The 26,512-nt window shown below is 34.7% G+C and overlaps 1 protein-coding gene and 1 long non-coding RNA gene across 11 annotated transcripts in view; one reads left to right on the plus strand and one right to left on the minus strand.

The window, feature by feature from the left end:
- The window catches only part of chrm3a (cholinergic receptor, muscarinic 3a), a 122,138-nt gene that overhangs the window by 38,724 nt on the left and 56,902 nt on the right, over positions 1-26,512 (plus strand). For 3 of the 10 annotated variants that reach the window (XM_051867339.1, XM_051867340.1, XM_051867343.1), the window contains exons 2-3: positions 226-337; positions 13,079-13,205. The gene's annotated coding sequence lies outside the window, so the exon portion shown is untranslated. Of the gene's footprint in view, positions 1-225; positions 338-13,078; positions 13,206-16,741; positions 16,808-26,512 lie in introns of those variants that run through there. The other 7 variants (XM_051867337.1, XM_051867338.1, XM_051867344.1 and 4 more) reach the window with 4 other exon arrangements.
- On the minus strand, positions 10,780-12,654 carry LOC127498227 (uncharacterized). The gene is made up of 5 exons (XR_007925833.1): positions 12,575-12,654; positions 12,413-12,486; positions 11,946-11,999; positions 11,643-11,737; positions 10,780-10,898 (listed from the first exon to the last, which is right to left on the minus strand). It is a non-coding gene; the product is annotated as an uncharacterized LOC127498227 (long non-coding RNA).

A 26,512-nucleotide genomic window follows, 5' to 3' on the forward strand; every position in this document is an offset into this window, starting at 1 on the left:
ATAGTGCTTGAATTGAATGTTAATTTATACTTAACATTGAAGTACTTGTGTAATGGAAAATATGAATATTTTTCATCCAATTCAGAAGGCAGCTGAAAGTAGGCACACGTCATTGTCTCTGTGTTTCCTCTCGTCTCTCATAAGGAGAAATCTCTGTTTGATTTATCCTGTTTGAAACAGACAGTGACACTTATATCATTTGTCTTATTGCTATGGTCCCTGCAGGAGCAGAAATCTAAACACAGCGAGGCAGGAGACGGCTGTATACACCTCTTCCTGCAGTGAACAGCACTGTCAGATGCAGGAAATGTTCTTGAGAAAACCTGTCTACACTCTGGTGAGCTTTGCTCTCAAGGGAACATATGAAGGGGCTTTTAGGGTAATATTCATGGATGACTGAAAATAGGAGTTTTTTTCAATAATAAACTTGGAAGTATAGTGAAAATTCATATAAGTTCATCATCAGCAAGTTGCAGGTGGCATGTTTTATAGACTGCGGTAACCCCAGGTCGTGTGAAGCTGTTTGCATGTGCTTAGACTCATTCTCTTGAGAGTGCAGACAGCTTGTAGCTGCTGGAGCTTCAGTTCTCATCTGGCAGGCTTTACCTATTTTCCATTCCAAGACTAAAGACTCATGACCTACTAGTGTCTTCTCACTGCCCTATTAGTCAAACGCCACTCACATATAAACCTCCTGTCCACTAAGATTATCACAAACTCAGTTACAGTGGATGGGAGGTCCTGATTATTATCCAAATAGTTGGATGCAACAGTGTTGTTATTGTTGAAATAAAGATCAAATAAAATACAATATAAATATTTTATTTTTACTTAAAAAAAACAAGCAAACAAAAAAAAAAAAACATAATAGTATTTAAAAAATGTAAATGAAAATAAGAAATGTTGCTTTGGCAACTAACTAAGGGGCCGAAGTTTTACATTTTTTGAAAGCGATACCGTTATCGCCACCGTGTAACGTACAAAACGCAAATTTGTGAAAACCGTGACGTCATGCGCATGCATATTACATGTTCAGTCTGTAGCTGTGTAGTGTTTCCTTACAAAATTACATCACCAACTACTAGCCTGACATGAATAAATACAGAATTCTTAGTCATTTTCACGGATCCATGTGAACGGGGATTGTTTTTAGACAAAGTTGTCATCTGTACACGAGAAAAAGTACATTGATGTGGTGTAAATAACGAAAAAAAAAAAAAAAACAGAAATAAAAATAAATTAACTAAATGAATGACTAACTGAAGTAAAAATAAATTAAAGTGAATGGACCCCCCCCCCCCCCCAAAAAAAAGAAAAAACAACAAAACAAAACTAACAGAAAAATGACAAAAGCACAATCATAACAAAATTACTAAAAACTTTAAAGTAAAATGAAAATGAAAACTGAAAATATAAAAATAAAAGCTCATTTAAATATTAATAAATACTATAATAGTACATAAATACTACAACCGGGACACAAGTGGAAATTTAATTTGAACTCGTTTTTTCAACTGAATTTTACTACATACTGTAAGCAGATGATTGAACCAACAACAGGTAAGGCTTTGAACTAGTTTGAAGTGAGATTATTTATTAGTATTGCTATTTACACATGCAATCACATACGAGTGCTCCTCATATTATATTGGTAAATATACCAACTCAAAAGCAGGCATATATGCATGATTTGTTTTAAGGACTGTCTTGTCTAATACAGTAAAATCCTTTGCATCAGTCTGTCATTATACCCCATAATCATTTGCAGTCACCATTGACAATGTCAGCATGAAGCTTTAAGTTACTTTTTAGGTTTTGACTTCAAGTTTTAGGAAGCTGGAATCCATTTGAGTGTCTTATTTACAGGTTATTTTCACCAAACTCGCCTCGTGCATTCAAGCTTTATTGAAGGGTTGTATCATTTTGATATAAATGTGTTTTTAAAACTTTTTTTTTTTTTTTTTTTTTTAAATTAAACCATAATTTAATAAATATTTTAATTCTCAAATTATATATTTAAAATTTTGTTTAAAAAATGTATTTTAGAAATTACGGCATAACAATGTAGGATGGAGTTTCCCCTCATCCGCTGAAGTTTGGATTTGGATGAGGAATCTGATCCTAGATTAGCAGTTTTATGGGTTTCATTATCCTGGAGCAGCAATCAGAATTTCCAATCAGCTTTTATATTCATATATACACACATCATGCCTGTTAGAAGATGGCTAAGCTTACCCCAGCCTTACAGATGCCAGTTGACCAAACAAGGAAGACTTTTGCACACTTTTCTCATCCATCACTGAAACATGCACATAAACAATAGCTGTTTTTAACACAAGTGCATGCCAGAGGCCAATTAGTGAATGTACTAATGCCTGAAGCCTTGTTTGTGTGTTTACCTATTGTGCCGGTCTCGTATGTAGCTATAGTGAGTTAAATTTTCTCTCATCCATGATGTCTTTGAGGATGACGTTGATTTATATTTTTAATGTATACTATTGCTGGCCCACGCATAAAGAAGTGTCATGCTTTTATAGACCAGAACTGCTTTGTGTTTGTTATAATAAAGAATTACACAGATTCCACCATGTTTGTTGTGTCATTTAGTCATGAATGGAATGTTGAACAAAATCATTTGAGGAACATGCAGTACGACCTCACCCATGATGTGAGCCATGTTTCATTTGGCACATGTTCTGGGTTGTGAAAGGGTCAGTAAAATGAGTTTTGACAACCAAAAAAGGCCAGAGACATGTCCACATTAAACCAAAAGGTGAAAGTAATAAATTCTAGCAGACACAGTCTAAGGACACTTTCATAATGCATTCTTGAATATTCCGTGCTTTTGAGTCCAGTAAAGACTAGTAGGTTCTGGTAACAATTTGTAAGTGTTCTTTGTAGTCAGTGTAGTCCTCATTTAGATGAATTAACTGATTGTGATATCCAGGTTGCTGTAATATTCCTGTTATCTCAGCAGTTTTACAGTGTTGTAACAGCTGTGATAAGATTTTAACGCAAAGCGGTTTTTCCACACTAAAACCGAAAATGCTGTGTCATGCAGCAACCAATCAGAACAGCGTGCGGATAAGTCCTTTTATGGTTTTCCTTGTGGAACCTGAGGGATTTGCCGTATAGTATCCAATGTTTTCACAGTCATTTTCTCCTTGTCCATTTTTAATGTTTAATATAAAATGAGGCGTAGCATTTCAGTTGATGTTTTGGTGTAGATGGTAAATAAAAACAAGCTAATTTTTTTTATTTTATTTATTTATTTATTTATTTATTTATTTTATTTTTTTTATATATTGCACCTGGTTAGGACACATTTCAGGAACAGATTGTACTAAATATTCTAATTTTTTTTTTATTTTTATGAACCTTATGCTCATAAAGATTGTTGGATGATCTACATTTATGACCTTTTGTTCCTCCTTGCATTCAAATAAATACAGCAATATCTCATGGGAAAGGTACATTCAAACCCAGCAGGTTTAAGTGATAACCTGCATCAGCTATTTTAAATCTACAAACTTTCAGAAATAACATCTGCACCAGATTAAAGATAAATTGATGTTTTAGACAAAGCCTTGCACTCATTACCGTCGTTATGATAGGATATTTGCCAAGCTCTGAAAAGATTTGGAAATGTGTTTTGATAGAACATACCAGGTCTTTCAGAAAATTTAGTGCATGGGCTACGTGCGCTTTGTTTCAGTTGAATGGTGTGAGAACAGGTGGGGGTTTTCTCATTTAAGGCTTTATGGATATATGTTTGCAGTCTGTCAATGACCTTTTACCTCAAATACAACTTTTACTTCAAAAACATGTTTCTGTACAAATAATACTGTAAGTGTCATCTAATGCGGTGACATTCATACATGTTTAGGTGTGACTTTAAGTGTCCAAATACATTTTGAGCCCAATGCACATTTACATTACAAGCAGATGCTTCTGAGAGGCTCACCTGACGTTAGATCCTTAGAAGCGATGCTTTGTCTTTTAGTGTAAATAACAAGGACACACAGGACACTCTAAATAATGAGGTGAATTTGACATAAATCTGCTATCCTAAAAGTGTCACAAATACTAGTTTTGTTTCATTCGTTCCCTAGTTCGGCTTGTGGTGTCATGCTCAGTTTGTTGGGTTCCATGCTGTAGCAGATTTTATTCATGTCTGACATGAACAGAAATTGTGTGTCCCAAGTAATTTGTCAAACACCCTGTTGTATTCAGGGTTCATCTCATGAAGACGCAAGTACAATCTGTGTTCAGTTGGAAGGATGAAATTAATTCTGTCGTGCCTTGATCATCTCATTTGTTTCTTCTTGCTCATAATTCACTAAAAGGCTCTACGTTCTGCCTCAGATGTTGCAGATTTTACACATGCCAAAAAGTGGTTGAAAGAGGTTAAAGAATGAGAAAAGTGTGCAATATTTGTTGACTTCCAATATATATATATATATATATATGTATATATATATACAAATTATTTACATTATATGCAGATTAATTAGTCAGCCATCATCATCATCACCAAAATAAACCCTGACAAATAAATAACTATGGAAAACCTATACTAAAATGTATTTAAAATACATTTATCTCATACTAAGTATACTACAAATCCATTAACATATTTACTAACATATCGCTTGAAACTTACTGGTATAAATATTATAATTAAACTTTGTTTGGAGACAGTACTTTATTGTGGCAGTACTTCTACTGTCTCAATTTAAAATTTTAAACAAATTATTTACATTATATGCAGATTAATTAGTCAGCCATCATCATCATCGCCAAAATAAACCCTGACAAATAAATAACTATGAAAAACCTATACCAAAATGTATTTAAAATACATTTATCTCATACTAAGTATACTACAAATACATTAACATATTTACTAACATATCACTTGAAACTTACAGGTATAAATATTATAATTAAACTTTATTTGGAGTACTTCTTTATTGCACAATGCACATTTCTTAATATTAAGTCTAAAATGTGTTTTACTATCACTATTAGTAAGGATAGTACAATCTCTGTATAATATCAGTCTTTAAATGGAAAGTATTTGAAGTGTACCTGAAGTATACTTGCAATACTGTAGCTCCATTTTAACACAATCAATTATACTTAAGTATATCTCCCTCAGCACTACTTCTGAATAACTAAAGTGCATTAAGCACAAAATTAGTTGTTCCGATTTAGCAGACTTTAGGTATGTCAATTTAGTGTACTAAGTGTAATTGCAGGGTTTTATATTAAGTACATAAATATGTAAATGTAGTTGTAGTATACTTGGCATAAAATAAATGTATTTCAAATACATTTTGCTATATTTAATTATTTATTTTTCACTAGGGCTGCAGTGCCATAGATGGAAATAAACAGAAACATCCTAATTTACAGTCCAAAACAAATAGAATCGGGTGAAGTTAGTAGGCCTACTTGTTACTCCCCAACACTGTTTCTGTCTGCGCTGTTGTTGCATTGTTGGTCTAAGTACATATACTGTAGGCTAAAACATGACTGTTGGATCACGTTTCTTGTCAGCTGTCTGTGGATTTGCAAAAAAACATCAAAGAAAGTGTTATTTAATGGTAGGACATTTCTGTTTTTGTGTTCCACTGTTTATTGTTTTATTTGTTTTTCTATGCGCTTGACAGATGGTCTTTGACGTACACTACGCCTCATATGCCTCTTTCAGTGACTCGCGCCTGAGCGCTGCATTTTCAGTTAATATAAAGTGTTTTTTTTTTTTTTTTTTTATACATGTAGCGCAGCTCATCTGTCAGTTTCAAAACATTGAGCAGCTCCGATTTTATTAAATTCCTCAGCTCCTTGTCGCGTTTTTAAATGCAAAAATGGTTCTGTCATGGTCCTTTGAAAGTTGAAATAAGGCATGACTGATAGCATGTGTAAGTCATGTTAAACATAAAATAGACAAGACAAAGTTCTTTGGTCTACACAGGTTTACTCGCAGTGTGTTGCCACTTACAAAACAGAAAGAGGATAGCAATTCATTATTTCTGGCACATCATAATCAAATTAATTTGTGGGCATTATTAAGACAGCCGTATGAATATGACTCTGAATGATAAGGCCATACTGCACATATTTTCCCATTGCGGATTCTTCTGTCATTATGGAGAAACTGTCTTTGTTGGGTTGTATAAATTATTCCCAGTGGTCCTTTTTCAGCTCTGTGGTGGTCTATTTTTTAGCTCAGGGAGGGTCTTAATCAAGAGGGAGATAATCATACATTTTGCATGCTAAGAGACTTGATAGCTGATATATTCTTTCTCTCTCTTTCTGTTTTACCTCATTCTCTATCTTTATTATTCAAAAGCATTTCGTTGTTAATGTATTCTCATTAATACCTCTATTATCAGGGCCATTGTGCTTTGTTGATTTTAGACTACATAACATTCACGTAGTTGGAGAATAACAAAGAATTGCTTTTTGGAAGAATGGTCTAAAGTTGTATCTCTCTCTTATAGAAATGCCATGGTATCTCTCTGTCTCTCTGTCTTAAAGTGTTTTTTGTTGCATGTATCAATGAGCTGTTTAGATAATGAATTTCTTCTCAGTGGCGCCAATTTACTAAAGGTCAATATATGGCAAATTCAGATGACGTCATTTAATCTAACAATATCATGTGACAATATCAATTCAAATAAGTGTAGGATGACAGATAAGTAAAAGACAAAAATGCAGTTAACCAACAGGATCCTATGCAACTCGTGCTGTATATTCCAAGTGTTCTGAAAGTGTTCTGTCTTTACAGTCCTGTGTAGGACTGTGTAAATTCACATGAGTGTACTGCAGTTCGCGCCGGTGCACCAAGTTAAAGCGCACAAGCGCATCATTTGGAGATATCAATGAAATAAAAATGTAAAATTTTTAAAAAATGTTTACATTTTAAAAAAACACAAGGCCTACAGTATAAACCTCAGAAAGAGTATGTGTATTTAAATATCTCTCTTGCTCTGGTTGTCAAACAGTCGGAATGACAGTTTTTGCGTGAACGTACTGATGTGTATAGGCCTATAATATAGGCTACTTATGTCAATTATTCTTTGTTTTTTGTATTAGTATTTAAAAAGGTTTATTTTACAACTAATGTAATCACTTATATCATGGTTTATTTTTTATTATTTTATTTCATTGTATTATTTTGTTTTTTATTTTATTACCACTTACTGGGCACCCAAGGTATGGCAGCCACCATACCCAATGCTCACCCCTCCTAAAGACTCATTCCTATCAGCCATCCCTTCACTTTTGATCATACCGATTAACAAATGATACCTATACCACCTAATGAGGAGCAATTTTTGTCTGATATTAAATAGCATATTAAATTTTCCTGATATCACATCACTTTATCACATCTCGTTGTAAGCTCCAGTGGGGTCGTATACTGCATATCCCTTTTTTTTTTTTTTTTTTAACCAAAATGGTGCTTGATATCCTGCTGTGAACTGCTTTGGCCTGATATTTCTACTTGCTGAATGATGATTTAACTGACTACATAATCTACCCACAAATTAACATAACACATCATAGTGTTTGAGGCTTAGGAGTTTCTGATTCAGTGTCTTTATGCAATCACAAGCTGTTTTAATGCAATCTCAGAAGTTACAATAGATACAATTCTTAATAAGCTTTTAGTAAGCAATCCCTATGCCCCTGATGTTGGCAGATCCTGCTTGAGACCAGCATGTTTTAGGGACTGATATGGATTCCTGTGGTGGAAACATGCAGAATGGTTCAAGATTGGGCACTGGCTGTGGTATCAGTGATTCTAATATGATTTTCAGTGTCAAGACAAAGAATTGTTCCTCATTAGGCGATTTAAAGGGATAGTTCACCCAAAAATGAAAATTCTGTCATCAATTATTCACCCTCCTATTGTTGCAAACCCATAAGACTTTCATCCATCTAAGGAAAACATGGGAAGATTTTTTTAATAAAATCTTAGAGATTTCTGTCCAAGCTCAAACATGCTTGCTTGATGTGCGAGAACCAATGGGGTTAATTCTTGTGTCACGCAGCACATTTGAGCTTCTGCAAGAACGAATTAGGTTTGTTCTATACCAAGCCGTTTACAATATTTAAGTGATTTATGTATGTTTGCTGATGAATGTTTATATGTGAATAAAAGCCTAAATTAAGTCTGTTTATCATATAAAGTGATCATGTCTCTTCAGAAGACTTGGATAAAACCACTCGATTCATATGGATTTATTTTATGATGAAAGTCTATTCACTTTGAATAGAGAAATCTCTCAGATTTCATTAAAATATCTTCATTTTTGTTTTGAAGATGAACAAAAGTCTTATGAGTTGGGAACTACATAAGTTTGAATACCGGTAATTGTTTACAGAATCAATTAATGATGCCATTTACTGCTGACAAGATTCTGCTTTTAATAAAACTTGGCTGTCTATGCAGTAGAATCGTTTTGAAATATGTGCTAATGACTAGCAAAAAAAAAAAAAAAAAATGTGGAAGTTTGATTTTGAAGTCCTGGAGCTGTCAAAATTCTGCTGGTTGACCCAAAATGGCTTATTTTCCGCCATTCGGCAGACTTGCTGACAAAAAAATGGGGATATCTGGGTGTAGGTAACGAGAAAGAATACAAATTGTTAATTTGCATACTACTGACATTGTAACAACAGCTGGTTGAAAGTCTGCGAACATATACTTCAAGTATAATTTAATTTAGGTTAAAAGAGGATAATCTATTAAGGATAGGATGTCTATGATAGTAATATCTTAGATATTTCGTTTACTGCTAAGTTTCTCAAACAGAACTCTTAAAGTCCCTGTAGTCAATATTTTTATCCCTTAAAACATATCTTTGATCACCAAAATGACACATTTAAACTTTTTTTTTTTCCTATGGGGGAAAAAAAAAAAAAATGTAACTTGAATGTAACTCTTCAACCTTGCTTAATTTAGTATAAGCGGATCTATGAATATGCTAATTAGCCCTGCCTCCACTCACTCGCACAAGCTCAGAGATCCCATTGGTCATCTTCCTGAGGTAAATGCTGCACAATGGTATTACTTTTTACAACCTCGGACACATAATGGTAATTAATATGATTCGCCTTTTGCTTGAACACATTATCAAACTGCTGCTAATAATGTGTTGCTAATGTTACACAAACCATATTCCCATTTGCCATCTCAGAGTCAGACAGCTGCCTTCTAAAAATCTGTATCCTTAGAAATGCTTTGAACAACTCAGAATGTCAGTGGAGAAAGGCATATAGTTTATCATAACTTTGTAATATACATAATACACCCGCTTTATTGCTAAATCTAACCCGATTTTTTTTCATATCAACAGAAAAATATACCAGGATAACCTGGTTTCTCTTGAGATAGTCATAGTTAATGATATGCTAAAGAACCGCCCTCACGTTGACATGATTGGTTACAAGGTAGTTTGTGACGTTACAAACACCAGCGATTTCAAACGGCGTTTTTGAAACTTTCTTTAGATCACTACAGATTTAAAGAGAAAACACTCAGGTGTTGACTTCTGAATTTGCTCATGGTTTGACTTAAAGCATATTAAAAACACCACATAGACATATAAACAACATTAAAAAAAATAAATAAATAATAAAAAAAACTTGATTTTCACCACATTGGACTTTAAATATCTTTCACACCCGAAAATTGTGTAGAAGCCAGCCATTCAGATTGAAACAGGTGATTTTAGTCAGATAATGCAGTTTATGCATGCAGTATGCATTAGACAGCCAGTGAATGGTTTTTGGTCATGTTGCCTAACGGCTGCAACTATAGGATCACAATGACTTCAAGAGTAACATCAAAGCTCTTAGTGGCCTGTTGGAACAACAAACATGGTTTAGTAATCTTTCAAACTGCTCTGAGACACTGCAGCCCTCAACTCCCTCTGTAGCTTCAGTGGTTTCAAGATTAAATCCAACAGAATCCTGTGACATATTTGTTTATAAGCTTTGGATGAAGCAAGTTATTTCAGATGTTTCAGAAGTTTTACATTTTTGTCAAGTGTTGAGCCAGTGACAGCTAAAATTACACATGATGTTTTTTTACAGATCAAAGTTGAATTATTCATTTGTTGATGGGAATGTCTCAATACAGATAAGAGAGTGGTACTTCAGGCTTTGATTCTTCTTGGGATCAAACAGGTCTGACTATGTTTGTTTGTGTGCCCACACACTGTAAAAAATGATGTGTTGGATTTACTTAAAATACATATGCACCATTTTTGCATCACACTTTTTAAGTAAATCCAACTTGAAACAAATTTATGTAAAACTAACAAGAAATCCTTTGTTATAGGTACTTAAATATATTTGTTTACTCAACATTCTTTACTTAAAAACACAAGTTGAATTTACCAAGTAATAGCAAGTTGTTAACTTAACATTTAAGCTAATTTACATAAAAAAAGACAGTCAATTGAGTTGAACAAACTTAAAATTTTAATTAATTTTAACCTTGAGCTACTGAATAAAACTTACTGTACTGCTCTAGAACATTGAATGTCTTAAAATAAGTGCAAAACATACAATAAACACAAAACAGCATTTTACTTCATTTTTGGACAGCATTTCAACAAAAGGTTTTCACACAATTAGTACAATTAGTAAAATCAGTACAAAAATAAAGCATTTTAGGTTTTCTGGAAGAGATTGCAATACTACTCTGGAAACAGCAACTTAAATAGTCTAAAACCAAAAATCATGACTGTAGTACTTATGAAAAAAGTGACAATTTGACCAAAAGAAAGTTAGTTTCTAAAGGATCGTCCATGAAGCCACCTTTGTGATAATCCTCAGTGTGTGTGCTGTTCCAGTTCCTTTAGGTCACCATGGCTATCCTAATGAAAAGCATAGCAAATATGTATTTACTTACAACATTACGTGGTAGTTTCAGATTGTTTTACAGTGGGAAAAATATAATGTATTTATATAACACAAAATGAGATAGAATGTTTTGAAATAACCAGAAATAACATTTATATTTAATAAATAAAATAAATGTTAGTTTATCATTTCATTTTGGTTTTATTTTAATTTACTCTAAACAACTGTCAGGGGTGGTTGCAGGCAAACAGACGAAGATGAAGAAGAAGGTGCCAACACAAAGCTTTAATAACAATAATCCAAATGACAGGCGAACAGGATGCAACACACTTAGGGGCTGTTTACACAACACCATTTCCAACAAAAAATGGAAAACTTTTTTAGCCGTTATGGCCGTTCATTTACACAACAGCATTTTGGTGGCCTGAAAACACAAACTTTTGAAAACGGGTTTCAAAAAGTTTTTGAAAACGATACAATTGTCATCTCCGTATAAACTGCAAAAACACGAATCTGTGAAAACAGTGATAGCACGTACATGCGTATTACGTGTTTAGTCTATCCACCTTATTTTTCAATGCAAAGGTAAGGTGTTTTCTGCGAGTGCTCTGTAAAAGAATGCGTATCAGATCTGATGATCTAAATCAGGGGTGTTAAATAAGGGAGACATGCAAAAATGTGCAGAGCAGGGGGTCCCCAAGACCAGGTTTAAATACTACTGCCTTATGTATAGCGTTCAATGTATTCCAGACACTCACCTGGTAATGCCTGATGAGATTATCAGCATTGTCAGAGATGTACACCATTAAACACTGAATCAACTTCTCTGTGTATTTCCGCAGACAGCATTGGACTGAAAAGTACATGAAACAAAAAAGTTGATTTTCATGGTCCTTACACAAGCTTTTATACTGTATCTTAACTGACTGAAATATGATGCCTTTAAAAGCAGACAAATCACCCAAAATGCAGAAAATATGCCAGGTTCACCTTTTATTTTGGCAAAGCCAATTTGTCAAAAACAATTCATAGTCAAGTGTGAAATTAACAAAATTGTATACCTCCAAAAACAGGATGCACCATATCCTTCTATTGTTGCACCACAAATGTTCGCACTGGAAAGACAGATAGAGAAAAACAACAGTATTAAACAACATAAAAAATGATTAGGCTAGATTTTTCAATTTTTATTATATATTATTTTTGGAGCTGTGTGAAAACTCAATGCATTAATGCAAACTCGATACTTTTACCTTAAGCAGTCTTCGTGAATACAAACACTGCATAAGCACTCAATACGTTCAAATGAAGCATGCACATTTATAAATATATATAACGTTATATAACTCGATATAGAAATAGTTGCAAAGTATTCATAAGTAACATGTTTCTGATTATTGAATAATTCATATCAATTAAAAATACAAGTTTAACAAATCCCCAGTGACTACAAATGCAATAAAAGAGTGGACATTAAACGACACACTTACATTTTATTTCGTTAATAAAAAGCAAAGCTTTAGCTTACCTCCTTTCACCATCGTCACCACATTGCGCTTCAGAAAACGTTGCATAGTGCTTCCAGTTTACGAATACACCCCACTAACACAATAAATGAGTGTTAATGAATGTTAAAAAAGTCAAAATCTAATGTTTTATTTTGTTAATATAAAGCTAAGCTTTAGCTTACCTCTTATCTCCGTCTTCACCACATCGAACTTCAGAAAAGGTTGTGTAGCGCTTCCGGTTAAGGAATACACCCCACTAACACAATAAACGAGTGTTTATGAATGTTTAAATAATAATTAAACTCTAATATTTTATTTAGTTTTCTTTAAAGACAGCTTACCTGACAGAGTACTCGCTGTCTTCACCACATCACGCTTCAAAATGGCTCCAGCTTCACTCATTGGCTGGATAGAATATTTGCATATCACGCAGCTCACAAATACGTAAAAATTTATGTTAGGTTTACTTAATTTTAACCAAGTTTTAATGCTAGTTGATGTTACTTACGTTTTTTCATTTACTTTACGAATACACTTATGTTCACCTTTTAATTTACGTTTTTGTGTTGCATACACTAGAAAATGTTAAGTAGAGCTTGAAATGTTATGAATTATATATATTTTTGAGTTTATTCTATTTATCTTGATAAGTAATAGATGTTGAGCCAACGAATCACTTTTTACAGTGCAGGTCCCAGGCAGTATGAACCAGACTGATCACCTGTCTCCATGCCAACTGAAGCTTCCGGTCGAGGTACACCTAAACTCTCCTGTCAGAAGGTGACCTCTCTGCCCCAATCCAAACTCTACAGGGTGAGTGACCCGAATGAATGCCCATACACAGTGACAGCACTGTTGAAATGTATATTTTTTTTCTCTTCTGTATAAGCTCAAGTTTTCTTGCTACAGTTTATTCTTCTGTTATAATTGCAGCATATGTGAGTCTTTTCAAATGGTATTGAAATGAATTTGATAGGGAATAATAATAATGAAAATAACCCATTCTGATGCCTGCCTGAGTTCAGACAACTCACTTTGTGCTGATTATTATGGAAAGGCCATTAAAGGTCATATTAGTTCGATTGAAGGAAATGTCAGTGAGAGAGACTTTTTGTAGAATAATTCAATCTTCATGTTCTTTAAATCTCACTTTGAGTCACCCAGTGTGTCTTTCCATGTATGTTTTATCATATTTACTTGTAATAAATCTTTTTATTATAAGTATACTCCTAAAGTATACGCAAAGTACACTACAAAAAATGAGCTACTTAAAAAACACTACAAAAATTGAGCTACATAAAAAAAAACCCTGAAACAATTAAGGTTTGATATATTTTTTTTTATAGAATTCAATGACATTTAAAAGAGAAAACACAAACTTTTCAGCCAACATATTTTTCAAAAATAAGTTTGTTATAAAACAGATTTAAATGGTATATTCATATTAAAAAGCGTATATTCAGAAACTTTTTTTTTTTTGATCATGTTCATAGTTAACATGAACTACACCAGTGTGAAGTTGAGAGAAACATACTTCATACACTACTGTTGAAAAGTTTGCGGTCTGTAAGATTTTTTTAATGAAAGAAGTCTCTTGTGCTCAGCATGGCTGCATTTATTTGATCAAAAATGCAGTAAAAACAGTAATATTGTGAAATATTCTCACAATTTAAAATAACTATTTTTTGTTATTTGTTTTCTATTTTCTATTTTAATTTTAAAATGTAATTTTAAAAAGCCATTTCAAAACCATTACTCCAGTCTTCAGTGTCACATGATTCTTCAGAAATCATTTTTATATGCTAATTTTGTGCTCATAAAAGTGTTCTTATTATTATAAATGTTGAAAGCAGTTGTGCTGCTTAACATTTTTGTGGAAATTTTATACATTTTGATATGATACATGATACATTGATGATTCTTTGATGAATTGAAAGTTTAACAGAACTGCATTTATTTGAAATAGAAATATTTTGTGACCTTTCCACCTCATTATACTGTAAATATCTTTTCTATCAGTTTTGATCAATTTAATGCATCCTTGCTGAATAAAAGCGCTCATTCCTTAAAAAAATCTTTCTGACCCCAAACATTGAACAGTAGTGTACATCCAGTAAAAACTACTTTGACCATTTGTTTAAAGTAACTGAATCTTTGAATGGATCAGAAAAGCTTTAACTTAATTTGTTTGCACTTCTGCTTGGTTTGATGTTTTGTTATCTAATGCAGTGACATTCATGCATTTGTAGGCATGAATAAAGTGTCCAAATAATTTTTGGAGCCACTGTTTCCTTTCTTTGTGTCTGTACCTGGTTATGATATGCTCAGGAAAACCATATAGTAACATTAATGTGTAATTGTATTCAAATCCACAGTACACTCTGACACAGTACTGTCACTGGGGCGGTACCTTTTCAAAAGGAAATATGTACCATTTAGGTACTAATATACACTTTGGGTACTAATATTTCTTTAAGCTACTAATTTGCAACATTTAGGTGTAAATAAGGTACAAAGGCATACCTTGTGAAAGGGTACTGCCCTGGTGACAGCTTTTGTACCTTTTTTTTCTGCGAGTCAGAAAGGTCTCTCTCTCTCTTTCTCTCTCTCTGCGTGGGTGTGCTGGTTAGCAGCTTGACACTGAAATCTTTGGAGCTTAATTATGGCCCTGTCACATCGGGAGAATGAAACATTTCGATCTCTCGCTGCCGTAATCATTGAACATGAACATCAAAATCGACCCAACATTAATACCATCTGAGGTGCATGACTACATAGAGTGACATATGTGTGTGTTTGTGTGTTGGATGACAGGAATAGCTGAGATTTATGATTGTATAGATGGATATGGATTGCTAGTCATTAAAATAATACCCTTTTGCTACCAAAAATTTTGCAGACCTTTTTTATGCTCAAACAGCAACATTACACAGTAAAGAAAGTTGAACATGTAAAAAAGCATAATGAGATCACACTTAAAAAATAAATAAATAAATAAATATTACAGAAGTTGTTGTTCAATGTCTGGGTTCCCCCCATCCCCCCCCCCCCCCCCCCCCCCATTATACTGTTAGTGAAACTAGTTAAGTTTAGTATGGTAGTGTCTGAGTATTGCAGGCTTAGATTTAATATGTTTCTTTTTTTCAGTTTTTATGTGTGTTTGACATACTCAGATAAATTATATTTACTTGATGCACTCAAACAGTAAATCAGTGCTTTTTATAAACAGTAACTGAGGCCAAAATTGTGTCACATAAACAGAAATTGTCTTGATATTTTGTGGTTGGTTAGTCTGGATAAAAGGACACCCATTGACATTGTAGGCAGCTTCCGTTTTTTTCTCGATCAGCTTTTAGATGTTTCTGCAACATGATTAGGGCATAAAATAACAGGACACTTTCTCAGCATCTCTAATCCTCCTCTGGTGACCCACTGAAAGAATCAGACAGATTATTTTGCTCATATTGGTTAGATCCAAATCAGTTTTTGAGAGGCTGTGTTATGTACACATTTGATTTGGATGAATTGCTTATTTATGAATTTAAATGACCAGCGCAGTCTGTGTATTCTCAGACAAATCAGGGGTCTGTCAAAATGCATTCAGTGTAGTGTCACTCAAACAGAAATGACATACAAACAATGCAGAATATAAATTTATTTATAAGAAATGAGGTCAGTCCAGTTCTGTAGAAACAAGTCAGACTCTGCTTTTGTTGTCTGTTGTTTTTCAGGTAGGGCAGAGGTAGATAATATAAAGTTAACCAACGCTGTGAATAGCGCAGTGGTTTTAATATATGCTTTTTATTTAGCCAATAAGTTGCTGTGCAATTAGGCCAGTATTTTTGTGCTAATAGGCTCTTCCTTGTGCCATGACTTGTGACTGAGTGCATTAAGAGATACAGTATATTAATAGCATTTCTGATTTAAATGTCAGGAACAAAAGTACTAATCCGAGCTGAGAAGTGCGATTCATTTCTACACATCAGTTCTGACAAACCCAGTTTTAATGAATGGGTTAAAAACACTGATTGAGTGTAGCAGTATATTAGCATCTTAATTTTGGTGCATATAAATAAATGCATGTCTTTATTTTGTTAATTTAGTGTATGTATGTGTGCAGGGCTTGACATTAACACCCGCCAAATGCAGGTAGATTTCAGCAGTGGCATGTAACACAGTCACTCCTATTAGCCACTTTGGCGGGTTGAATTTTATATATAATATATACATTCAATTGTAGTCTTTTTAAAAGGCATCTGAAATAATACACTGTGTAGTTTTGTCAGAAATATTGTTTTTACGATACATACTGAAATATCTGAAACTCTTCCAATACTTATTTTCTGCAGATACACGATACCAGCTGCATTTTCTCGCTCTCTCATCTCTCCGACAGTGAGTTGACACACAAACCCACCTCCCCTCACTCAATCTCTTCATATGCTCCGGATGAATATTGTTGGTGTTACAGGGCTTGAATTTTGGCATGGGATTGCACGCATTGCCCATAATTTTACTCATTCTGGCAGATTTTGTGCTCACACCGTAAATGCACACACATAAAGCCACCTCTTAGTACTAAATTGAATTCTTTTTCTCTGCTTATTGCGCTTAAACAGTCAAATACACACAAAATAATGTCAAAATGACAGTCTTGGCATCTTGTGTTTTAAGTAAACAAACAGTTGAGAAAGAAACTGCATGTGTAACAGTGTAATGGATTCGTGTGTCAGTTCTTAAAGTGACAGCAGCCTAATATACCTGCAGCCAGATTATGAGATAATATTAAAAATATCTATATGACAGTTTTTTTCCCATGGTATTGATGTCAAAATTGTGGCCAGTGAAAATGCTGAGTGGCTAGTAACTTTGGAAAACCACTAGCCACAGTGGCTGGTGAGCAAAAAAGTTAATGTCAAGCCCTGTATGTGTGTATTTATATAAACTCAGCAAAAAAAGAATTGTCCCTTTTTTGGTAGTATATTTCTTTTTTTTTTTTTTTTTATAAGATCATCATGTAAAATTCAAATAAGCTCGAGTTCCCTTTTGAAAGGGAACGTCTCAGGTTACGCATGCAACCATGGTTCCCTGAGAACAGGGAACGAGACGTTGCGTCTCCCAGCCATGCCATATATACTTTTGGGTCGCACCATTATGATGTCATGAGCTTTCGCCGGTCAGTATCATATTGCCGTGATTTCAGACACTGGTTCACGTGGAGGCATTCCCCATAGCGCTTGATGCAGTGTCTCGTTCCCTGTTCTCAGAGAACCATGGTTGCATGTGTAACCTGACACATTTTATGACTATGGGTAACACTAGTATTTCCTACACCTACAGTGATTATTTCGGGATAATCCCGCAGCTCCTTGATAAGGAGGTGGAACTCTCCTTCCTCTCTATGCAATTTGAGGATTGGATGGACCCAATATGTCCTCTTTCTTTTTCTCTTTTTTAGAAGAGAGAGGACAACAAAATCATCCTCATTGCTTGAAGACTCCATTTTGTATTGTTTTGCGAATGTTTTGCAACAGATTAATTAATACGCATCGGACTCAGTGTTCAAGGTTTCTGTGCGTTTTTTTTTTTTTAGAATTTTTAGGATGACGAATACGAAAAAATGCAATTTTTGAATAATTGAAATTTATCGCATATGATAAAGACCTTTGCACACTTGGCACACCTCAAACCACATGTTACTGTGTATACCCCCCAGAAGGGAATTACATCTCACAGCAAGAACTGGAAAATCTGCCTGTCCATGAGGATAAGATGCACTGTAGATCTTAAAGCAGCTGGTGACTGATACTGATACCAGATCCTGACTGCTACTTAATGACTGTTGCTTTTGATATTGACCGTGCTTCACTCTGGGCACGCAATAGTCTGGGTGTTAACATTCTCTAGGGCTTCTCCACAACGTAACTCCCACAGATTTGTAGGAAAGACAGTGAAGGTGGAGAACAATAAATGTTTCACATTGTCCACAGCCCAAGATTTGCACTGTTGGCACCAATGAAACCAACATTTGGCATTGGCACGAGTGACCAAAGGTTTGGCTATAGCAGTCCGACCATGAATATTGACTCTGTGCAGCTCCCGATGATCAGTGTCCCAGAAAATGGAATGAATACTTATGCAATGTAATTATTTCAGTTTTTACAATTTATCATAAATCTGTTTTTTGCTTTGTCATTATGGTGTATGGAGTGTAGATTAATGTGAAAAAAGTAATTTAAAGTAGTTTAACATAAGGCAGCAACATAACAAAATGCGAAAAAAATGAAGGGGTTTGAATACTTTCGCAAGCCGCTGTATGCTTTTCTTTTGAAGTTTCAACAATAATAGTAAGAAATGTTTCTTAAGCAGCAAATCAGCATATTAGAATGATTTCCAAGAATGAGAATTCAGCTTTGCCATCACATGAATAAACTTCATTTTTAAATATATTAAAATTGAAAATAGATATTTTAAATTGTTATATTATTTCATAATATTACTGTTTTTGCTGTATTTTTGGTTAAATAAATGCAGCCTTGGTGATCTTAAGAGACTTCTTTCAAAAACATTATAAACTGTTATTGACCTGTTATAACTGTTATTTATATATATATACTGGTTGGTCATCAAACAGATAAGACTGACATGTATCATGTTTTCTGTAGGATTAAGGTTTCAAGACAGAACTCCGTTTGAGAGCAATGTAAGTTGGGTCTCTTTTGCTTCCAGTTACTGACAGCACAGAATGAAAACCCCACAGCATTGCTTCTCATATCTAAAATGAAGCTATGCCATCTGAGCGTGCTCTCATTTGATATACACAGACCTCCCTCACACCTGTCTGGGTTCTCCAGGTGTGTGTGTGTGTGTGTGTGTGTGTGTGTGTGTGTGTGTGTGTGTGTGTGTGTGTGTGCGTGTGTGTGTGTGTGTGTGTGTGTGTGTGTGTGTGTGCGTGTGTGTGTGTGTGCGTGTGTGTGTGTGTGTGTGTTGGTCAATCCTCTATCACGTATTAATTAACACTCTGAAAGGGTGGAGGGAGGGAAGACTGGAGGGAGGTAAGAGGGAAGGTGGAGGGAAGACTGGAGGGAGGTAGAGAGTGTTGAGTGCAGAGAGGGAAAGATGGATTGCGACGAAGGGAGAAGTGCAATAGAGCAAAAAAGAAAGAGGCCGGTGAGCCGTTGATGGGTGAGAGTCTGCAGTGGGGTTTAATTGGCTGCTTGTACACTCTGCAGGGTATTTTACCTGCCTGTCACACTAACACACTCATCGTAGAGTAAAGTGTAAGTGTGTGAGGGTGCATACATGTGTGTTAGAGCATGCTATCTGCTAATATGACACATGGAAGTCAACTTGGATAGTTCATCCAAAAATGAAAATTCACTCTCATGTTGTTCCAAACCTGTATGACTTTATTTCTTCTGTCAATAATGTTATCTTAGTATTATTTATTATAGTATTTATTAGTTAATTATTTTGAATTAGTTTTTATTTTTGTATTTTCAGTCTTCATTTTAGTTTTAGTAATTGTATGTGCTTTATGTGCTTTAATTATGTGCTTTTGTCATATTTATTAGTGTTTTTTTTTATTTTTTTTTTAAATCTATTTGGCTTTATTTTTCAGTTTTAGTTTTAGCAATTTTAGTACTTCAACTTTTCATTTATTTCATGCAGCTTTTTTTTATTTTAAGTTTTTCATTCAATATGTATATTTTATTTTATTCCAGTAAAACATTTGTAATAGGTTTAGTTAACAAAAACATTGTCCGAGAAACACAAAAGAAGATATGTAGAAAAATGTCTGTGTTTTTAATTTTTGGGTGAACTATGACTTTTAAAAAGTCAACTTTTTACTTTCATAATTTATTAATTTAGAAACATGCATGTTTGAGTAGCTCTGTATATTGTTGTATTCATTTGATTCTCCATGTTGCATTGTTCCTCTGACTGACCGTGTTAAACAGCTGCCATTTTTCTGAGAATCTGAAAACTCATTTGGCTCTCTCTGGTTGATTGGGTTCAGTCCTAAGCAACTTTATCACAGAAGTGCATGCATAATGCCATAGTTTTGCCCCCCTGGCCCAAGGCCACATTTACTATTGAACCGCATTCTTCTCAGCCAGTCACATCACAGCTTCCTCCTAAGCATGACAGGGGAAAGTTTATCCCCAAAGACATTGCGTTACGGCACACACAAACACACACACAAACTGCCGCCACCACAACTGCTCCATAAAATATTATCACCACTGTTGAAATTGGTAATTATGGAAAGAGGGGAATAATTTTGGTTTATCTATGTCAGTCACGCTCGCTACACTCTGTCTTTTGGCTTCGACAGGAACTGCAGCGTAGAGCGTATGCCAGGAATGCATTTCTAACAGAGCAGGAATAATCACATTGAACTGCTGGCCTGCATGAGTAAATAGCATTGAACACAGTGTGCTGAAAAATTGTGTTTACTTGACGCCACTAAATGCCTCCAAACGCTTGGATTATCCAACGGTAATTCAGCCTCTTGCACAGATCAAGTCTCATTAATCAGTGTTTAATGGTGCTGTACTGTACATCATGGTAGACCAGATTTTTACATTTTTGGAATAAAATGAGGCCGTGGTGTTGCCATTGATATGCAGTTTTTGTTTTATTTTATGATTGCTTTTAGGTGGTTGTTTGCTGGCATAAGTCATAAGGACCTAGACAAAGTAATTATTAGAAATTATTCAGATATGACCCAGGTTCCTCCTTCAGTGTTAGTCTTTTTTTTTTTTTTTTTTTTTTACCAGAGATACAGTATGTTACATTAAAAAGTATTTATATTGATATATTAAAAAGAAAAAAATAGTCAGTTCCTGCATTTTGTGTGTGACCCTGTATGATTTTCACCATATCATTTGGGCTCTTACTTGGAAGGAAGAGAGGTAAATATATATAGAATTTATTTCAACCCATTTACCAACAAAACAGGTGAATCTTACCCAGCCAAAATGTCAGAAATATCTAGTTGTGGAGTGCAGCCTTGCATGTTAGAACCGGAGTCAGACACAGATGGAGAGACTCAAGAAGAGGTTGCAACTTTTAGATTGCACCTGGATGTTTCTGAATGGTTAGTGAGTAATTTTATGTAGTTGTTGTGGAGTTACTTTGATTTAACTTATCGACTAGCATGTACCGTCTGAGCACGAAGCGTCTTCATTGATGGCTGCGTACCAACTGACTTATACAGCCATTGTGAGTCTGTCTGGCAACCAACATCACTCATGTTACTCTTCTGCTCTGATGTGCTGGCCTTCGCAAACAAACATTACACTATTAGTACAATTCTCTTATCTTACAGAAAGCGTAAAAAAGTTTGTCACCTGACTATACAGTGCATAATAAATGTGCGTTTATGAATTACGCAGACGGTGAGCATTTTTGGGATAAAACTAACAACATAGCTCTAAGTTAGTCTCTCTGAATACAATCAGAGACTATGGTAACTTTAGTCACATTAGCCATACAGCATTCTAGAAAGCTCATTCAGAAAGGAAATTTGCCAACATTCACAAAATATGAAGTGCCATGCTTACTTGATCTGATTATGAAGTTAGAGCACAAAACGTTGGTATTGACTCATCCTTCGGTAACAATTTTTTCACAAATCCAGCGTTGTACTGACCCTCGTTGGTAAAGCAGTCATGTGTAAAATGATTAGCGCAAATATATAACATTTTACTGACATTCTCCGGCACATTTCCTTCAAAAATGAAATTCAACTATGGTGTCCTCAGTGGCTCGGATGCCAGGAGTCTATGAAGACTTGTATGCTCGTTAGTACATCCAACAACAGAACATTTGTAATGGTTTTTGGCGCAGACATTGTAGTCCTCTAGCTAGCGGATACAGCAAGTAAACAGAAATGGCAGACTCTGTGCTTCTCACTCAGGGGTGTGTCTATGCTAAAAGGGCAGATCATCACCAGTCATGGGCGTGCTTTCACTACTCTTACGTAGGAGTAGGGGGAAATATATAACAGTGCATTCTGAAAGATTGAAAATGATAAATATGGATTATAATAAAAAGTATTGGGTGGATTTTTACCATTATAAGCTGGTTGTTTACACACACTGTGGACACATCTATGTTCAAACTCCTTATAAAAGTGAATTTTGCATAATATTTACCCTTTAAAAGAGTTGCATATGGCCTAAGAACACTGTAATGAAATGAATGACAGAAAGGTCAGACCATCAACATTGCAACACTAGAGACATCCAGCAAACATTGAACAGCTCATTTGAATATTCTACATGGATGACTCAAGGAACAGATGGTGGAAAGCGAAGTTGGATTATTCATTTAAAATGAGAGACAGATAATGGTGCATGTGTGTCATAATTGAAGTTTCTTGAGGCATAGAATAGGATCTGCTCTGAATAAGCTCATGTTTTGCCTCCAGAGGTAAATTCCTCATCTTCACAGGTGCTTTCACCTGCACCTGTTATCTTTTCATCCACTTGGATGGATCTCAATGTCCGTGTGTCTCTCTCTTTCTCTTCATATCCTCTTTTCTCTATTCACACTCTCAGTTTGTCTGGACTGCCATTGTGCAAACACTTTGGCAGGTGCTATAGTGCAGGTGAGAAGATTGTGCATCATAAAATCTTTAACAGAAGGCCTTTTTCATGTGGTTTTTCAAGTGTGTTCAATAAATCCATCACTTAAACCATGTCAATTCCATGCTGATCTTTTTCACTAGTTAAATTTTAAACTGTTTTAGTCAACCTTTTGTTTGACGTCACCTCTTCCCCCTTCGCAGTTGTGTCTTTCTGTTTTGTCAAACAGCTGCGGTATTTGTTAATTAAGTTGAAACACTTTGTCAGGTTGCAAAGCACAATTTGACAGACCGAATCTCCCCCTAGATGCTTTCCCTTTTGATCATCTCAGCTGTGAGATAACAGGATTTCACAGAGCATGGACAATTGTGATTTATGTGGCAATTCTTGAGCGGACACTGCAGTTAGAGCTAGTTGAAATGGATCGAAAAGTTCATCCGGGGTCAGTTGGTTCATTTCATTCTTGGGGTAAATGAACCGGTCAGTTGAGCTGATGTTGGATCATTGTAGTTTGCTGTAAAGCAGGGGAATTGACAAGCATGAAGCAATGCATTTCAGATAAAGTGACTTTAATGTTGTACTAGGTTTGTATCGTTTATCCTAGTCATTTATGTGTCTTTAAAGACCCCATAAATTTGAATGATGGGGTTTCCTTTCTGCATTAAAGATTACACATTGAAATTAGGCCTAACACAACTAGATTTTATTGATAAGGTTTTATTTATAATTTAGAGAAGTTTTTATTTTAATTTCAGAGAATATTTTATTGTACAAAACAAGACTAGTCAATCATTAAAATTTTTGGTCAATTTTCCAGGAAGAGAAACATAACACTTTTAAATATGTATTTTGTTTTTATATTTATTTTCTCATTTTTTTGGGAGCACATTAGCATGTAGATGTACTCAAAGCCATTTTTTTTAAAATGAGGATTTAATGGGGTCTTTTATTGATATCAGATCAAACTGTTCAAATGTTTGGGTCGGTAAGAAAAAAATACATATTGTAAAATATTATTATTGCTGTTTTATATTGTTTTATATTTTAGAATGTTATTTATTAATAAAATGTAATTTATATCATTTATTATTTTGTTGCTTCTCTTTTTAGCCATAACTTCATTTTGCAAGTATGAATACACACATTCTTTGTATCTTATTTTATGTGTAAATGCCTTCAGTTATTATAGTGCAAACCCAACACCAGCTCTTATAATGCAAAGCCTGCATCACTGCTGTCTGACAGATGGAGGATCCCTGTCCTTGTAATATAATATTAATAGCAGCAACTACCGTACTCTTGACAACTGACACAGTGAAAGTTACAACTGCTGAAAGAGACCGTTTCGGGCCACTGCTTGAGAATGAAATGCCTTTACTCTGTGCAAATATGACTGAGATTCACTGAGAAAAACACACTTGATTCACGTCCTATATCAGTTTAGAGAAAGATGGAGTTTTTCTTTTAATGCATACAAGAGGACAGAAGGGGCAGAGATGATGGCACAGACAGGTTCCAACACTGAATTGAAAAACTTTAGCATTTCTTTCTTTTCTTGATAAAATGGTGCAGTGAGTTGAGTTATTATTTTTTGGCACCTATATTACATAATCACTCATTATTTCTTATTTTGAAGTAGTAATCTAAATAAATGCGAGTAAATCTTACTCTGGGTGGCAATTGATTTTGCCATTTTCGTCAATAATTCTGTGCTGAATGACTCATTCTCTCATTTCAGATTCATATGTAATTAGTTCCTAAATGGTCGGCCCCAACACAGCCACTCATGAACAGATGCTTCACCCCCGCTCATGTTATATAGCGCTTTAATTTATTTTTCAACCTAGGTTTGGCTTGAGTGCAACTCATGTCTGTAATAAGCATTTTAAATACCTCAGTATTGTCGTGTATTTACCTTATGATGTGTTATGACAGTTTATTTCAAACTGATTTGCGGTAAGTGATTTGTCTTAATTTCAGAGTAATTTTATATGAATCGATCAAGACTTGCTGAATATGCTTTGACAGTGATGTGCCGTTGTTACATAGCTTTCCAAGGTAACCACTTGAATTTAACGTTATTATCATTAAATCTGTCATAAAATGCCATAAGGTGTCTGTATCAGCTTGTTGTCATAGAGAAACAGGCTAGTTGTAATTAGCCAAATGACAGAAAGGAAGAGACCACAGTGAAAGCCAGTCAATTATCGCATTATGCTAATGTGAACTAAGACCATAATGGCAACTAGCATGGAATAGAAATATCATTGTTTCCTTTCAGATACCTCTGACCAACATTAAATGTCTCCCCACTATAATGACTGCTCTTCACTTCATTAATCCTGACCAAAACAACATTCACTTTTCCTTCTTAATCAAGGCCTTATAAGGTTCAAGTAATCCTGTAGACATGAAGTCAAGAAAAAACTTTCAGACCAATTTAACCAGGTGCGAATGCACTATAATAGCATATAGTAGCCTTTGTATTATTTATTATTGTAAGTCATAATTTCAGTGCAAACACACCTCCTGTATGAAAATTTGAGTCAATATAGACTGTACGTGTTTTTAGCATAACAAAAAACACTGTTTGCCTGTCGCAATTATTGTTGCGTTAAACTGAATTTCATTTAAAAGATGTTTGAATTATTTATTTATTTATTTATTTTTTTCTTTCAATTGATCATGGCTGCAGTAATTAATGAAATGATGATCAAGTGATGGAGAAGACCATTATTACCAGGCATATATACAGATGGTCCACGTGTGTCTGGATATCTTTAGACTACATGTACATTAATCCGGATATTGAAAACAATGTTTTTGTTTCAAAATTCTCTCCATTCACACTAGCATTTTACAAAATGTTCTTGTCCTCACTGAAACATCGGGAAAAAACCCTTACTGTGCATGTGTAAACAAAAACCTTCTGAGATGATGCATAGAGCATAATCATTTTATTAGCAAAATTCCCAACCACTTACTGGTGTGTCCAGGTCTCACTCAGTCGCCATTCTGTGTATGGTCTAAAATGCAATTTAGTGTTTTTCCATGAACGTGAGTAGTGGCAGGGGCATACCGATATAAACATAGAAATGGGTACAATTTGCATCACATGACTAAACATGCATCATTGTTTTTCAAATACCTCTGTTCACAGTCCACACTGCAGCTCAAAAACAGCATTTTCAAAATTATCCACTTCGTTAATTTTTGCAAAAACTTCTGTCTCAGTGTGGATGGAAGGCCAAAATTTAGAGAAAAAGATGCATTTTCAAATGTGATTACTGTAGACATATCCTTACAGTCTCAATAAAGCATTCTGCATTCTTCGCAGCCTAGCCCTAGGCCCATAAGATCAGGAACTGCACCATGCAAATTGTCTTCAGCAGACTTTGGCAGTGCATTTGTGCAATTGTGCTGATTTGCATGCTGCTTTTAATGAATTTGGCAATAAAACAATCCAGACAGTGTGATTCATCAGTGTGGATCAAACATCCATTATTCATTATTTGTGAACTGTCT

The sequence above is a fragment of the Ctenopharyngodon idella genome, chromosome 17 (assembly GCF_019924925.1).
Source record: "Ctenopharyngodon idella isolate HZGC_01 chromosome 17, HZGC01, whole genome shotgun sequence".
Classification (NCBI taxonomy): Eukaryota; Metazoa; Chordata; class Actinopteri; order Cypriniformes; family Xenocyprididae; genus Ctenopharyngodon; species Ctenopharyngodon idella.